The sequence below is a fragment of the Chelonia mydas genome, chromosome 4, assembly GCF_015237465.2.
Source record: "Chelonia mydas isolate rCheMyd1 chromosome 4, rCheMyd1.pri.v2, whole genome shotgun sequence".
Lineage (NCBI taxonomy): Eukaryota > Metazoa > Chordata > Testudines > Cheloniidae > Chelonia > Chelonia mydas.
This window is the reverse complement of record NC_057852.1, coordinates 34,171,197-34,185,976: the sequence shown is the minus strand read 5'-3', so window position 1 is coordinate 34,185,976 and position 14,780 is coordinate 34,171,197. Positions and strand designations below refer to the sequence as shown.

At 42.5% G+C, this 14,780-nt stretch overlaps 2 protein-coding genes and 1 long non-coding RNA gene across 9 annotated transcripts in view; 1 reads left to right on the top strand and 2 right to left on the bottom strand.

The window, feature by feature from the left end:
• The window catches only part of MCUB (mitochondrial calcium uniporter dominant negative subunit beta), an 80,879-nt gene extending 79,926 nt beyond the window's left edge, over nt 1–953 (bottom strand). The window contains exon 1 of one of the 2 annotated variants that reach the window (XM_043545317.1): nt 808–953. The gene's annotated coding sequence lies outside the window, so the exon portion shown is untranslated. The remainder of the gene's footprint in view (nt 1–807) is intronic. The other variant, XM_037897043.2, reaches the window with a different exon arrangement.
• LOC114022349 lies at nt 34–14,092 on the top strand. The gene is made up of 4 exons (XR_005225108.2): nt 34–160; nt 3,969–4,091; nt 12,145–12,222; nt 12,736–14,092. It is a non-coding gene; the product is annotated as an uncharacterized LOC114022349 (long non-coding RNA).
• The window catches only part of SEC24B (SEC24 homolog B, COPII coat complex component), a 90,712-nt gene continuing 82,978 nt past the window's right edge, over nt 7,047–14,780 (bottom strand). For 2 of the 6 annotated variants that reach the window (XR_006290362.1, XR_006290361.1), the window contains one exon: nt 7,052–7,479. The gene's annotated coding sequence lies outside the window, so the exon portion shown is untranslated. Of the gene's footprint in view, nt 7,480–14,780 lie in introns of all 6 variants that reach the window. The other 4 variants (XR_006290363.1, XR_005225107.2, XR_006290360.1 and 1 more) reach the window with 3 other exon arrangements.

Sequence of the window (14,780 nt, the reverse complement as noted above, 5' to 3'; positions counted from 1 at the left end):
CCGAGCCGCGGGGCAAAACTCTCCCTCCGCACAGGCAGCCTAAAGGGGGCGCGGGTCTCGCAACACAATTTTTCGGTGGCCTCCCAGTGCGGTGGCTGGTGGCCGCACCGACCGTTTCCCCTAAAATACTTGATTGACTTCAGGAAAAGTAATTATAAAGGTACGTGTACACATCCAAATCCCGGTCGCTTATTATTGGAGGGTGTGGTGATGGTGGTGGTTGGCAGAGTCAGTAATAAAAATAATGCTGTGGAAAGCGATATTTGCATATTGGTTAATGTTTTGCAACAAGCCCCAGGGCAAATTAAGCCTTGGAGGGGGAATCAGCGAGGGCCAGGGGTGATGGGGGGCCAGATGCAGAGCCAGGGGAGGTAGCGGGGACCAGGAGCAATGAGGGTGGGTGATGAGTCCTGCGGCCCGAGCCAGGGTCGGCAGCTGTGTGGCTGGGGGTCAGGTTCTGTGGCCACAGCCAGGGGCTGTAGCTTAGTGCCCAGGGTCAGCACCTGCTGGAGCCCAGGTTAGCACCCAAGGCTGGGGTTGGGGGGCCAGCACCTGGGTTTAGCCCCTGGGTCCAGCAGCCAGGGCTGGAGGTTGGAGGCTGAAGCCCCGTGGGCCTGGCCAGAGCTGGGGGTCAGTACCTGAAACATCACAGCTGGAGCTGGGTGTTGGTGCCCCAAACCCCATGGCTGAAGCCCTGGTCTGCACAGCCAGGCTCCCTGAGTCCTGCCACCTGAGCCCGCCACCCAACCACCCCAGGGTGGAAGCTTGAGCCTCATTGTGCCCCCTGCCTATAGGTCAAGAACTCACCTTGCTCCTTCAGCGCTGTACCCCACCTGTCTCCAGAGGTGGTGCAGGGTGGCGCATCCCTGAGCAAGACGAAGTGAGTGAGAGGGGCCGATGCTTTCCCCCCTCCCCAGTCACCACACAGGAGGTCTGTGGCTGCACAAAAGGCCTCCTGGTGACTGCATTTGAGTAATGCTGAGAACTGGGGGAACAGGCTGCAGGAGCCCTTGGGGCAGAGGCTGCGCAGACCACCTGCAGGGGCCAGCCCTGTCTCGCCCACACCCAGCGCTCACAGGCCAGGGTCTGCACATTTCCCGGGCTCCTCATCGAGGCACAAGCTGTGTGTGCCTCAGGAGACCCCTCCCTGACTTTTGCATCCCTTCGTCCCTCCCTGCTATTGTCACCCTGTGCAGTCCGCCTCGCTAGAGGGCAAAGAAAGGAGAGCGCTGGCAAGGAGGAGGGGCTGAATGGCATTGTTAGATTAATAGTACGGCAATTTCTGCTGGGAATTGTTTAAGGATCTAGTTTAGTGTAAGTGGGGGAATAGTCCTGCTATTGTGGGGAACTTTCCTGGCTTCTGCACTACCCCGGTGAAGTGGGCTAGCGAAAGGATCGGAGTCCTCGCTCCCACTTCCTTTACTCAGTGGCCTCTCTGCCCTTGAGAACTCCCCTTCCACTCTCCTGTCTGGCAGAGTCCTCGTAATCCCAACAAGGCTGGGCCCAGGATTCCTGGGCTCAACCCCGCTGTGGTCACCTAGGACAGGGGCTAGGGTGTCCCCACTCCAGGGTTCTCTCTCTGCACTCTATTCTCTGGCCCACTGATCATTACATACAATTTGAAGCAAATGCAAGTTCTTTAATCAACAATTAATTTTAAAAAGAATAAGGGAAAATGGGAAAGGTTAAAGGAAACACATCAACCCGTTCTGTGGCAGGGAACATCACAAACAGTGTCTCTGGAATGTCCAGGCAGTTCACAGTCTGTTCCTTGTAAGTCCCAGGCCACCTTCTCAGGCCCTGGCTGTGCTGGAGGGATGCTGCAGGTTGGACACTCGCTCTGGTGGTGGCCTCAGGCTCTAGGTGGCAGGGCCCTTCTTCCCAGTGTTGCCCCCGGCCTGTCAGGGTTACCAATCCCCCTCCAAGTCTGGCCTGCAGAGCCTCCTGGCTGAGGCATCTCCCTGTGCTGGGCCCACTGCCCAGAGTCCCCCCTCGCTCTACCCAGCTGCTCACAACACCTGGCTCCAGCTCCAACTCCACTCTGCCTCCAGCTCCCTGGGCTGCTTCTCTGGCCCCTCTGGCTCTGGTTGCTACAGCTCTGCTCCCAGGACAGGTCTGCTCTGCAGGCTGCTTCTGTGACTCTGCTCCCAGCACTGACCTGCTTTGTGGGCTGCTTTTCTGGCCCCTCTGGCTCTGGTTGCTGCAGCTCTCCTCCCAGGGCAAGTCTGCTTTCTCTGGGCTGTGCCTCTGGCTTTGGGGCTGCAGCTCTGCTCCCAGGACAGGGTCTGCTCTCTCTGGGCTGCTTTTCTGGTCCCTCTGGATCTGGCACAGCTCTGCTCCCCAGCTCAGCTTGGGTCCCTGCTCTCTCCTTAGGTCCGCCCCACTCTGTCTGACCCAGACAATTCCAGCCCACACGGAGGACAGGACCTCCCTGGCCTCCTGACTCCTTGATTAGTCTGCCCGCCCTGTCATTCAGGCTGACCTGGAACATTGGCCTCTCCCCATTGTTCCTAGGGTCTGTCATTCTCAGGGTCCTGATTCCCCATCGACCCTTCCCCCTTTTAGTACTGGGAGCTAGCAACTAAAACACCCCCACTGAATGTTAGTAAGGGGGCAACAGTCCCCTTACATTAGGAAAAGGTAGATGTATGTAAGGTGTGGGCTCCAGTTGGGTGGATCCGCCACAATACATTTTCAGTAAGTGAAGAGGTCACCAGAAAGGAAGAAGTGGCTCTTGAAAAGAGCAGCTATTCAGCTCCATCCAAACTAAAAATGAAAACAAGTCCTTATCACCCGGCCAAGTGTTTTCTTAGGGTGGATGCTCACCTGGAAGCACTTGTGTAGAAAAGCATCGCCACCTCATGTGGGGGCATCCCACCCCCTTCTTTTGCAGCTATTGACAGGATATTAAAATCAACAGTGCCCCAAATCTTTTAATCGGGCACTATGCCATGCCAGATTGCCACTGACTCGGCAACACAAAGATTCCATCCCAGAGATGGGAGCTGCTTTCTTTCTTTCCCACGCTTTCCCTGCTGTAGAATGTGATTATCATGCCCAGTAGTACAATTATGACCTAGGGAGTCCCTGTCTGCCAACGGGCAGAGGGCACCCCACACCATACAGTCCCTCACATCAGGCCTGATGCACACATTGCCCCAACACACTGTTGTCATAATCTGTATTTAAGAGCTAAAAGGTGTGATGTAAGGTAGTGCTACTCAAAGTGGTGGTCCGCAAGCCATCAGCTGCCAGTCTGCGCACACATTGGGGAAAAAAATTGCCGGTCCCCCACATCAGATAGCTTGAGAAGCACTGACGTAAGGTATCATCTGCAAACTGGTAACATGCTGGTCATTAATATTGTGTGATATATGTACAGGCAGTATATAAAGAACTATAGATGTCTGCTGGAAATACATTTTTAAAAGGTGTTTTGCAAACAATGCATAATCCCAACCAGTCCTAGACAAAGGAATGCTATTGTTTCTGTTTTCCTGTGTGTCCAATGTAAACTGAATTAGGTAATATCTCCGAGGACAATGAAAAGTACATCTACGTGGAATGTAAACAAAGGCATCAAGATAAACAAGTGGGGTAGGAGGAAGAAAGACCACTTAACCATCACAAATGAGGATGGAACCTGCACCCCCAGGAAGCCTTAGTGGCTCTTGAAACAGATACTTTGGAAAATATAAGGTGAAACAGAAAGCCATTTTGGCATCTATCACCTAGGGGACAAAGAGGGAGCAGAACCCTATGAGCTCATGCAGAGTAGATCATCTTGGCTTGAAAACAAAGAGTAGCTGGAACTGACTATAGGGGAGAAACCTCCTTAGATAAAGATAACTTGCCAAAGTTAAGTTTTAGGCATTAGCAAGCATGTTTTGTTTTGTTGTGTGTACTTGTAACCATATCTCTGTCTTCTATTTTTACTTGTCACTTAAATATCTGTGCTTTGTTAATAGACCTATTCTTGTTTTATTACAAAACCTTCTCAAAGCTGTGTAATAAAATGAAGGGTGAAGTCCCCAGCTAAACAGGCTGATGTTTGCTGCCTCCAAAGAGACAGAGCACACTGAATAACTTCTGTGAGTATCCACGGAGAGGGACTGGACAGTGGAGGGCAGATGGTTTGGGGGAGACTCAGGACTGGAAGGGTGTTTGTGTTACCCTGCAAGGAGTAGCCAGGCTGGTGGAAGCCAGAATCAGGCCATTGTGCTGTGAGCATGCTGCTGGTGAGCTGAAGCTGCACAGTGCAGAAGCACCAAGGGTTACAGGGCAGGCTGTGACAGAAAGCCTGTTGATCTGTGTGAGCCCCCAAAGTGTCACAATAGCATTTTAGAGGTAGGACACTACTTGACTGATTACGAACTGTTTCACTCACACCTAAAACGGGCCTCTGCTTTGCTTACTGCTGTAATTTGATCCAAATAATCCTTGTAGCTAAAATTTGAAGAAGCAGCTTCAGTGTCAGAGGCCTAGATTTTCAAAAGCAATTAGTGTATTTTCACAATGGGCAAACAAAACTACCAGGGCTTGTCTGTACAGAGGGTTTAAACCAGTATGGACCCAACAGTGCTTCACGCTGCTATGCTGGCACCCGTGAATACCCAGAGGCTGCTTGTGCTGGATCTCAAAGTCAAGCAGATGATGTGGCAGTGGCAGCAGCGGGAACTTCAGCAACGGCAGAAGAAGCAGAATAACGATAATGAGCAACTGCTGCTACAGGAGCTGTTCCTGGAGCAACTTCACCATTCAGTGTCATTTCTGGTCTCGGGAAACCAGCATTTTCTAAAGGATTGCTCTAAAGAACTGGTTAATGAAGCTGTTCACAGGCCACATGGACAGAAAGGAGCTACTGTTTAACTATAGCCTCAAGAGTTGCAGAATGAGGGGGGGGTTGGGGAGAGGTTTGCATCCAGCAGTTTGAAAGAACAGTAGAATGTTTTCGGAATAGGTTGTAACCTGCAAGAAAAATAACAGGCCTAAGACTATAGCTGCATGTTGTATTTTGTACAATATTTGTGAAAGGAAGGAAGAAAGCCATGGTGAAAATCTTGGCCATTTCTGTTGTTGAGAGGCACCAGTAAAGTAGGTTTATCTTTGGCAGACAGCACTGTTTGCAACTGGCACAAAGTGTGTTTGATAACATCGTCACCCTTCTGCTTTTTTTTTTTTTTTTTCCCTTTCTGTCCTTTAGGGGCAAACAGTTCAAGGGCTACATCTAACTTTGTATTATTTCTCATGGCAAGTCCTGAGGTTCTTAACCATTTGTCTCAACAAGGACAAGAACAACTTCTATAAAATAGGCTTTTAGTACTTTGTTTAGCTAGGATAGTTACCAACTCCACCAGGAAAACACTCATGTTGGAACATTTTCTCCCTGCAAAGGTATATTCAAAGGCATTAGGGTGTCACTGTAGACAGCTCAAGGAGGACCCCTACTAGATATCCAGCTGTGGTCAACAAAAGCAAAGAAGATATTCAAATGGTAGAAAGCATAAGGAATAGGATAGCAAATAATACAGAGTTAATGTCTTTTAGAAATCAGTGGTGTGGGCTCATCTGAAATTCCACGTGCAATACTGGTCACCCCATCTGAAAAAGGACATTGCAAAACTAGAGGAGGCCCAGAGAAGGGTGATGAAAATGATCAAAAGTATTGAAAAACACGTATGAAGAAAAACTGAAAAATGTGGATCATCATCTTAGAAAGGAGATGAAAAGAGGGGACATGATAAAAGTATATAAAATAAGGAATAGTCTAGAGATGGTAGATTGGGAACTGCTGTTCTTCCTGTCTCATACAAAAGAAGAAGGGGGCATTTAATGAAATTGAAAACCAACAAAACCAAATTCTTTTGCACACAGCATGCAATTATACTGTGGAACTCACTGCCACAGGAAATCATTAAAATCAAGAATTTAGCAAGGTTCAATAAGGGATTGGACATTAATTTGGATAACAAGAATATCCAGAGTCATTAACAAAAATTGTGGAAGGGCTATGAAAGTTCATGCTTCAGGGTTTAAGACTCTCTGACTATTAGAAATCAGGATGAGACCTAATATAGGGCAGATTATCCCACATCTGCTTACAGCTGCATTCTTATACCTTTCTCTGAAATATCTGGTACAGGCCACTGAACTAGATGGACCTAGAGTTTAAATCCAGAATGGCAATTCATATGGTCCTACAATACTATTTGATGATCTGGGTGTGGTCTGAGAATGGAACCTGAGGAATCCACTTCCAGAGCTGTTTTTTTTTTCTCAGTACCTCACACAATCATAGGTGTTCCTCACCCAGAACCAATCTATCATCACAGTGTGTTGGAGATGCTCCAGTTATGACAGTTCAGACTTTCATTCTGAATCTCTATTTAAGAGCACTTAAACTTTCCAAAAAATTACCTCTATGAACATGCTTAACTTTATGCACTGAAAATAGGCCTATTGAAGTCATATGGCAAATGTACTAGTGGATACGGTGCTTACTTTTGTGAAGTCAGTAGTAACCACTACACTTGATAGTGATGGTAGGATCAGGCCCTAAATACTCACTATATAGACCAGGGGTCTCAAACACGGGTCAGGGATGTGCAGCCCACCATAGGCACCGACTCCACCAGCAGCCAAGCTCCCCTCACCCCCAGCCCTCCCTCCTCCCGAGCGCACCGCGTCCCCGCTCCTCCACCTACCTCCCAGCACGCTTAGGACTTTCCAGGAGGGAGGAGCAGGGACGCGGCACGCTCGGGGAGGAGGTGGAGAAGAGGTGGGGCTGGGGAGGGGATTTGGGGAAGATGTTGGAATGGGGGTGAGGAAGAGGTGGAAAGAGACAGGGCCTCATGGACTAGACGAGCAGCCTGAGGTATGAAGTTCAGCATGTATGGTTCTTTGCTGTGAATAGTTGGGAAGAATGTTTGTTAAAAGTGGCAATGTATTTTGTATGAATAGTTACATTAAAAAGTTCCTGCCATTACAGCTATGTTGATAGACTGTTAGTGTAGATCATTATCAGTGTTACTGACCACATAAGGAATAGTTACAGGTGTTTATATTTTATTAAAACCCCTCTTTGCATTACAGTTTTTAAAAAGTTAATACATTGACTTTTAATAGCATACTATATTACTCTTATTTTTTTACTATACTTTTGTATCATTGTATGAAAAGGTTTCAGTGATGCGGCCCTCAGGCCAACATACTAGTCCTCATGTGGCCCTTGTGGTGATTTGAGTTTGAGATCCCTGATATAGACAAGGCAATACAGGCAATAGAATGTATCAAAAATAGCTGTTTAATCACATTTTATTCCACTATATTTGAAGATTCGGCTTTGCATGGTTTGACAATATTTATTTTTAGTCCATGTTCTTTAGTGGAAGATTAGAGCTTGTAGGGCTCCAAAAGGAAGTGTGTTTTCAACTTGCCATGAAGATAGTCCTCACTGAGGTTCAGTGTTCTTTAACATGGCTGCAGAAAATTAATTTAGAAATAAGTTATTAGAGCTACCAACATTTTTCAAAATTAGATTTTTCAATTAGGTTTTTCAACAAAATTTTGAGACAGAAAGACAAGTGAATTTTTATTATGCTTTCCCACCATCTGTAGAGCAGAATGAAATTGCCATCTGTCATGCTGTAAATTATTGCCCTATAAAAAGGGTTAATCGTATGCATGCCAGATCCTCTCCACCCTGGCCAGCTTTCTCTCTCTTCCACTAAATATTATTGTGGTGCTGCTAAACCAGCTAACTTGTATATGACCAGAACAATTTAACAAGAGGCATTGCAATTGTAATCAAAACAATCCACTTATGTATGGGTATCAAAGAAATGTTAATTAAGCTAGCAATCCCCAACTCATTCACTTTTTATTAATAAGAATCAAACAATAGTTGCTAAGTGTATTTGTCTGTGTTTACCTATATCCTGTTAGTTTACCAGTGTAACCAAATTAGCTTTTAAATGCTAAATCCATTCCATGTCTTAAGTGTGTTCAGTTAACCTTAAGATCAAAGAGGTGAGATACTGTAGGAAACTAATATTATCTACAGGTTTCAGAGTAGCAGCTGTGTTAGTCTGTATTCGCAAAAAGAAAAGGAGTACTAGTGGCACCTTAGAGACTAACCAATTTATTTGAGCATAAGCTTTCGTGAGCTCACTTCATCGGATGCATTCAGTGGATATTATCTACAGCTTAACTCTGTTTTAATGCCTAATTGCCTTACGCAAATAAGTGTAACTAGATTTCCTGTGTATGGATAGGAAATTGAATGTTAACTTCAAAGTGGTGGGTTCGTGTGTGTGCTCAGAGAAGAATCCTGTCACATGCTGTGCTCAAAACACTTAACTGCCTGCTTCAGTTATAAGAAAAGGAGGACTTGTGGCACCTTAGAGACTAACACATTTATTTGAGCATAAGCTTTCATGAGCTACAGCATCCGATGAAGTGAGCTGTAGCTCACTAAAGCTTATGCTCAAATAAATGTGTTAGTCTCTAAGGTGCCACAAGTACTCCTAACACATTTATTTGAGCATAAGCTTTCGTGAGCTACAGCATCCGATGAAGTGAGCTGTAGCTCACTAAAGCTTATGCTCAAATAAATGTGTTAGTCTCTAAGGTGCCACAAGTCCTCCTTTTCTTATAACTGAAGCAGGCAGTTAAGTGTTTTGAGCACAGCATGTGACAGGATTCTTCTCTGAGCACACACACGAACCCACCACTTTGAAGTTAACATTCAATTTCCTATCCATACACAGGAAATCTAGTTACACTTATTTGCGTAAGGCAATTAGGCATTAAAACAGAGTTAAGCTGTAGATAATATCCACTGAATGCATCCGATGAAGTGAGCTCACGAAAGCTTATGCTCAAATAAATTGGTTAGTCTCTAAGGTGCCACAAGTACTCCTTTTCTTTTTGCGGATACAGACAAACACAGCTGCTACTCTGAAACCTGCTTCAGCTATAAAAGTGAAACCTCGGGCCTGATCCTGCATCTCTAGTCTGTAAACTTTAAACAGGGAAAGTTTAAGCTGTGGGACTGAGATCTTCCAAGTAGTTATTTGGAAAAGCATGGAAAGACTAACAGACGTTATATCTAAGCTGCATTTAGATTCTAACCTTCTGGGATGATTCAGAGAGATTTTTGCAAGCCAGCAGACTCATCCATCACTGCCATTGATAGAAGGCCATAGCAAGCATTTGTAATGTATATAATCTTTTAACTATTCAATAACTCTTCTTTTATTAATAAACCTTTAGTTAATTTACTAAGGATTGGCTGACAGCGTGATATTTGGGTAAGATCTGAGACACACAGTGACATGGGGGAAAGAACCTCACATGTGGTGATTTGGGTTTTCAATAAACCAATCACCATATTAGACCTTTTTGCCTAGATAGGAGCCAAGGACTGGAATGCCTAAAGGGGACTGTGTTTGGGTTCTTGTTCACCAGTGTGGTACTACAGAAGCCCCTTTGATACTGTTTGGTGACTCTCTTAGGTAAGGAGACATTCTACTGTTGTAAATAGTTAAACTAGAGCTATTAGACGGACTTCTCAACTCTCACACATCAACTCAATGCCAGAGGAAGAAATAGAATCGAGACACTCAATCCCCTGCTGTTACTGAGTCCACTTCCTGCTCTCTTGAATTCTTCTGCCATGTTTACTTGAATGGGAGAATGATTAGCTTAAATATAAGAAAAGGAGTACTTGTGGCACCTTAGAGACTAACAAATGTATTTGAGCATAAGCTTTCAAGAACTACAGCTCACTTCATTGGATACATGCATCCGATGAAGTGAGCTGTAGTTCTTGAAAGCTTATGCTCAAATACATTTGTTAGTCTCTAAGGTGCCACAAGTACTCCTTTTCTTTTTGGGGATAGAGACTAACACAGCTGCTACTCTGAAACCTAGCTTAAATATGCAATTCAAATTTTGTATGCATTGGTGTCTCTATGACAGTGGTCACCCAATATGATAAACTAGGGCAGTACATGAATCTGCAAAGTAACGAATGTGAACTCAAGATATAATGTGCAACAGATATTTTAAAGGGGTAAAATATCACAGGAAGAATAAAATAGACATTAGTCAGTTTCGGAGCTGTCTGGAGATGTTCTTCCCACTCCTACATCCATATCCTTAAAGGTCTCAGATTACTCAAATCTTCAGTGACATAACTAAGAGAGGCATCCAGAAGTATTGGCCATTGATATTAATGATCAAAGCCCGGGGAGAAAGGGGCAAAAAGAAAAAAAAAAGGACCTGGAGGTGAAAAAGGGAACCAAAGCCTTTCAAGGAGATTTGAGTTTGAGAAGCACGTACAGCTTTATCATCTGGATGTTCATGCTGCTTGTGGAGTTTACACATCACTAATGTGTGAGAATTCACTAGCCACAGGGAATTTGAGGGGTTTTTTTATATACAGTATATGGAAAACCATCAATACATTGTAAAAAGGTATCAAAAATATGCTCAAACAGTCCAAAAGATTTAAATTTTCAGTTAATCCTAATATTCCTGACCGCATTATCCAGATTCCTCTCCACCAACGACACAGTGAAAATACAATTAGAAAGGCAAAAATTGACACTAGCCATCTATCTATTCTTCAAAGTTATAGGGACTGCCAAAGATGGGTGCAAGTAGATATTTAATAACCTAAAATTATGGCTGGACATTTTTGTTCCGAGCAGTTTGATCTCTATATGCTTTTACTGCAAAAGCCATATGTATAAATTGAGATTTAACCTATTGGAGCTAAAATATGTTGTGACATAACCTCTGTCTATTTAGGATTTCACTAGTGTGATGCTGAAGTTGAGATATACATTGGTTACATTTTGCCTTAGTTATGAAAACCAGGTAAATAATATAGGTAAATAATCTGAGTTCCTCCTTTGAGGAGTTAGTGGTAGATGGGGAAATACTATGTGAAAGCTCGAAAATACATTTTTAAACCAGCAAAACTGGTTGCTTCATATATTGAACAAAGCAATACATTTTTCATTCAAGTATTTCTTCATATGTGCTTAGGATTTATGATAAATTTTAAGAACATAAGAATGGCCATACTGGGTCAGACCAAAGGTCCATCCAGCCCAGTATCCTGTCTACTGACAGGGGCCAATGCCAGGTGCCCCAGAGGGAGTGAACTTAACAGGTAACAATCAAGCAATTTCTCTCCTGCCACACATCTCCACTCTCTGACAAACAGAGGCTAGGGACACCATTCCTTGCCCATCCTGGCTAAGAGCCATTAATGGACTTAACCTCCATGAATTTATCCAGTTCTCTTTTAAACCCTGTTATAGTCCTAGCCTTCAAAATGTCCTCAGGCAAGGAGTTCCACAGGTTGACTGTGGGCTGAGTAAAGAACTTTCTTTTATTTGTTTTAAACCTGTTACCCACTAATTTCATTTGGTGGCCCCTAGTTCTTAAATTATGGGAACAAGTAAATAACTTTTCCTTATTCACTTCCTCCACACCACTCATGATTTTAAATACCTCTATCATATCCCCCCTTAGTTTCCTCTTTTCCAAGCTGAAAAGTCCTTGCCTCTTTAATCTCTCCTTATATGGGACCCATTCCAAACCCCTAGTAATTTTAATTGCCCTTTTCTGAACCTTTTCTAATGCCAGTATATCCTTTTTGAGATGCGGGGACGACATCTGTATGCAGTATTCAAGATGTGGCCGTACCATGGATTTATATAAGGGCAGTAAGATATTCTCTATCCCTTTTTTAATGATTTCTAACATCCCGTTTGCCTTTTTGACTGCCGCTTGTTCCTTTCTACTTCAAACTACAGCCTACATTCTTTAACACCTGGAAAGCAAATTGAATTAAAAAATTATATTTATGGATCAAGTTGAATTCTGAAAATTATGATTAATTACATTTGTGGTACAGTCATACAAGATATAAAGGGAGATACTCTGCCACTAGGATCTACTTAATCTCAATTTTAGGGATATATGCAAATAATATTGAAATTAGTAATATGTCACCCCTTCACTTCCTGCTCCATGTTGCATAAATCGAACAATTAAAAAGTTTACTGTATCCCAAATTATACCTTGTTTTACATGAAACTTACTTTTTCTCCTTTGTTTACAAAATAGGGGATTCAAATTGCCAACAGACATATTGAAAAAGGATATAATTTAATCTACCACAGAGTTGAAGAATCTGGCAAATAGGTGAGGCTCTTGTGTCCTAGATGTAGATGGAATACCTATTAAAGCCCCTGTCCTGCAACACACACATGCTTAACTTTATTAGCATGAGTAGTCCTATTGACTTCAAACAGAATTACTCAGGCTAGTGAAGTTAAGCACATACTTAAGTGTTTATTCAATTTGGCAGCAATTCTGCAAAGGTGAATGGTACTTAGATAAAATATACTCTAACATGGACTTGAAAATGAAGGAACTAATTCCGATCTCACTTATGCTTCAGTAAATAAGAAGCAACTTTGCTTAAATCGATGTATTTACACCAGTTTGAGATAATCATCAGCTCCACAAAATCTAGTCCTATATCATACTCTGAAAATTTGGAATAAGCTTCACAAAAATGATCCACATAAAAGTTTACATGTGAACATCTGAAATTACAAAAAGAAAAATAGTGAAAAATGTTCTAGAACTATTGGAAGAGCAAAGGATACTAAACATTTGATTTATGCTTGTAACAAATTGTTTTTTCTGCAGCTGCAAAATAAAAACAATCTGGATGCAGAAGAGAGGACCAGCTGCAATTAAAGCTGTTTGCTAGGATTAGTGAGCTCATTTCTAACATCTCAAAGAATCCAATGTCAAATTGGATTTAAAAATAACCCTTCCAAAACACATTTAGTATCTTACCTCGGAAGCCTGATAATCAGACCTTGACACAACTCCTCATAATACAATATCGTTATGAGCAAGAATAAGATACCACCTACTATGCTATAAAGGAAACAGTTTGCAGTGTTATCTGTTCTTCAACTGGAAAAACCGTAAAGGATGCCAACCTTCAATTAACATTTTAAAATTCTGGACACAAATTGTTCCTGGCAGTGCTTGAAATCTACAGGAACGTATGCACATTTTGGGATTGTGCTCAGGTGAAAGCATATTGGGAAACTATATTTGCTTAAACGCCACATTTTTAAAGGTAAACATGGAAATATTAGCTTGTGTATTGAGCCTCTCCCACACACAGCTCAAAGGGAGATTTAAAATGCTCAGGTTTATTCATTGCTAAGAAGATACTATAGACACTGGAAATATATCACGAATTACTGTACCTGAATAGACATGGCCCTCTAAAATGCACTTCTTATAAGAGACTTTTCTTGGACACATCTAATAAAAGCAATGATTTTTTTCTAAAATACTGAAAGTCAAAATTTTGAAAACACATCCTTCCTTCTCTCTCCCACCTACACTTTACCTTTGTTTTGCCTATCCCATCCCACTCTTTCCCATCTTCACTTTAGTTTCCTTTACTTCAACCATATAATTACATTATGGTTGTGCTATCCTCCTGCAGGAGTAAATGTCTCTCTATTTTCTAAGCTGTTTGTGCATGGATTAGTTACATTTTGGAGGAAGGAGGCAATATTGAATTCAAATCTGTATTTTAAAAATCTTTCAGACTTCAGCTTCAAAATACACTTAAAACAATGTGTAAATGAAAGGAATACACAGAAAATATATCACAAAAAAAAGAGTATGTGTAGCCTCCATTTCTATTATACTCTGGCCAGTCAACAGCAAGCATACAACAAAAAGATTGTTTTAATATTTACAGCAACATTAAAATATATTCTAATATGTCTCAATGCTTTGTGGAGCTACTGTATTATCAGAAGGTGAGTGCCTATACTACGAGTACAATGTAGCTATTCTAATAGCAGTACTAAAGGGCATTACAGAACTAGGGAAAAGCAGGTGTGTGTGGTGAGATAAGCCTGGATGCACTCAAACTTGATGCATCATTAATGAAGTGCAACTTAGGCGAACACTTCAGGGAGAAACCGGAACTTGAGATAATCTGCCCTTCCTTCCTTTTCAATTTTTTTTTTAAAAAAAAGAAGTCTTTGTTTTTGCCACTGCCCTCAAAAAGAGGTATTCAAACAGTCATTTTTATTCTAGAATAAGAAAATTTCAGTTAACTGAGCACATAATGGACAAAGGAATGGAGAAAATGGAACTACAACAGACACTTGCTTTATAATTTTGTTGAAACAGACATACCATATAACGAATGTCCTACCACTGTCAACAATGATTCATTCTTGCAGGCTATGCACACATATTCCCTTAGTGGATCATGGTTCTTTTGCTATGAGGCCAAAGTTTGATTGATAAATATGAACTTTCCTTCCTGGACTACAATGGAGCAGCTGCAGCAAGAGGCCTCTGCTTCAGAAAAAAGTTATTGGCAATTAAACCTGAATTCTTTCCCATCTCCCTTTGCTGCAAAGGAACATTTTTACTCAACCTCCAAATACATTAGTATTCAGTTGCCAAAAAAGAGCAATTATTTATACTGGATGGAGTTACTGTACATTAGCAGATCTTACATTTTGTATTTCTGTGGTTGTTTGCCATAACCTTGATAGTAAAAACCTACATTCACTATATTCCTGCTAACTCTATCCCCTTTTATTACTGCTTTGCCAGTGGCCATGAAGACACCCCCTTACTAAATGAAGACACGGCTGTTATTCATTCCTCAGCTGAAAGACACTAGTTCCATCCGGCATAGA